Below are 2,749 nucleotides of genomic sequence, written 5' to 3'. Positions count from 1 at the left end.
ACATCTACGTCTTCGACCTCAATTGGAGGCCCTACAGTAACGCTCAGCGCTCACCGGAAAAGTGCTTCTAATATCATTGACATATATATAATGGACCAATAGACCCCTTTCTATGGACGGAGACCAGTGAAGGCTATTAGAATCACTTTTCCGGTGATCTCTTGCTTTACCGCGCAGCCTCCAACTGACAGAGACAACGTAAATGTGACGTGAGCAACGTGTCTGAAAGTTGTAAGTCTTCTGGTAGCTGTGCCAAGAGAAATCTCAATCATTTCCAATCTTACAGAGACGGAGAGTGTAGGTATATGTAAGGAGATAACATAAGCACAGGCTAATTATTGCTAACTAACATGCTAGTTAACATTAGTAATTAAACTTAAACAGCTAACGTAAGTCGAAACTGCCTGCAAGCTTCTCCTGTACTATACGGTAATTCCTCTACTGTGCGACAGTAAGTCACTTGGTTATGACACAATCGTTAGCCTATTTTTACAAAAACGTTTGCTACGGAGCCATAACGTGAGGTACAAGGTAATGGAGCCTTTAATACATTGTCGTGTTTCTTTAGAACTAAACAATGGACAAATAGAGTCTTTAAACATTTCAGATTTCTGATTTTCTAAAGTTATTCGCTGTCAAAGTGGCTCCAAAATGTATGCTAGTCAGTGGAATGCTAACGGGAGGTGATCTCTTTGTAGCGTCAAAATGGCGCCATAGGAGGTTCGTGTTCTGAAGCAAAGCTTACCCCCTTGTCTAATATCCTTCACTGGTCTCCGTCCAGAGCAACGGCATCTGTTGGTCCATTCTTATATACTGTCTATGGATATAACAGGATGTAGTTTCTATAAACAGAACCACAAAACCAACAACAGTTTGACCTGTTGACTTCAGGCCTGTCTCCACCCATTATGACGTTTTCAAGGTGTAGTGCAGTGAAATATGAATGTGTATTTTATTCTGAAAATTAACCGGATGTTTTATTTGTTTCTGTGCTCGACTTCCTGTCCGCACAATCTGCCCTGTGCTGAATTCCATGGCTGAATTGCTGCGGAGCTCTCCGGCATCCGGCAAAAATAGAAGCTCTGCGTATCTGCTCCGGATGGGAGGGCTGCGGATCTCCGGAGCTGGGACGGAGTCGGAACGCAGCCGTTCCGAATGTCAGTGAAAATAAACACATTGACTTTAATGGAAACCTATTGACTTCGCCGCCGTTCCGGAGCGGATCCGCAGCCGTTCCGCAGTTGGTTAATATTAATATTAACTGGGTCTCAGTCTGTGGTTCCCTTTGGTGGATAAAGTTAAGTCAGACACTGTATGTCTGAGTTATCAGAATGCAAGTCACTTAAACATTTCCAGTCCTGAGACAATTTATTCTTAACAATCTCAACTAAAATATCCACAAACTGTTCTCCCTTAGAGATGTGTCTTTATCAGTAGATTGAGTTTGCACAGTGTACCTGGAAATGCAGATTCTGAGCTCCTCTAGCACATCTCATCCACGTTAGCTTAAGTAGTAGTAAGTCAGTCTATAAATACTAAATCCTACTGGAGCAGCAGTACAACTATAGAAAGGTTGTAAAGCCAGCTAACTGATGCAGCAATGTCAGTTACACAGCAATATTTATGTAAGACTTTAGCCACCACCACATGCTGCTGGTAATCGCAGACCAAGTAAGGCTGTAGCAGCAAAACCACTTTGTGTGTTGACGTGAGCAAGAGTGTTTATTGTTTATGAATTCAACTTTTCAGTTACAAGAGGAAGGCTGTGTTATTTCTTCTTTCAAAAGTTATATATTCTAACTTCAGACCATGGAATTAGCAGAGAACAAAACAATCTCAACAAGTCAGTCTGCTGGTGAATTATTGGGTCTTTGTAATAGTGTGGTCTAGACCTACTCTATCTGTAAAGTGTCTTGAGATAACTCTTGTTATGATTTGATAATATAAATAAAATGTAATTGAATTGAATTGCTGAAGATACGTGAGACAGTCGAAAGCTCCAGAACAAGCGAGTAAGTGGACCTTAAATTGAATTGAGTCAGGACCACTTTGTCAAAATAGATTCATTCATATGCACACCATCAGAGCACACCTCCCTGCCCTTCCTTGAGCATGTATGGAAATCCTTAAGCTTAAGCGGGGAGAGCAGCAGTGCAGGATCCCCATTGGGTACAGAACAGAGCAGCATCAATGACAGAGACACAACATGAGGAAATCAGCTGAGCCATCAGCTGGTGTGCTGGCTTAGGAACCGTCAGCTATGAGCTAAGATAAAAGCCGAGCTCGACTCCGTGACCTGTCAGGACTTACGCTATGCTTCATATTTGTTGAGCCCACATTCCAATCCTGCTTTTTATCTGCGGGAAGGCTAATTATTACGCCATCCAAAAAAAGTAGAAACTGCCCACTGTTCTCTGCTCCATCAGTAGTTTTTAAATGTTTGTGTAATGTGATGTTTGTGCCTGAAATCCTGATCAAAATGTTACAGTAAATAAAAAACATTGTGGGAGCACAGAAAAGTGTGCCGATTCTACTTGTTCTAGCCTTTTTTAAGGCTAATTATTATACAATGCAGTTGTTTTAACTAAATTTTATGTATTCGACAGCTTGACAGTACTAACATGGGGAGAGATGTGTAATAGGTAGGTACACTACTACTATTACTACCATTACTACTGTAAAGCTTAATTAGGTTTGAAAAAGGGTTACCAGGTTTACATTTGTAAAGGTTACAATAATTTCATGGATC

The sequence above is a fragment of the Perca fluviatilis genome, chromosome 10 (genome assembly GCF_010015445.1).
Source record: "Perca fluviatilis chromosome 10, GENO_Pfluv_1.0, whole genome shotgun sequence".
In the NCBI taxonomy this organism is placed as follows: domain Eukaryota; kingdom Metazoa; phylum Chordata; class Actinopteri; order Perciformes; family Percidae; genus Perca; species Perca fluviatilis.
Note: the sequence above shows the minus strand (reverse complement) of the source record.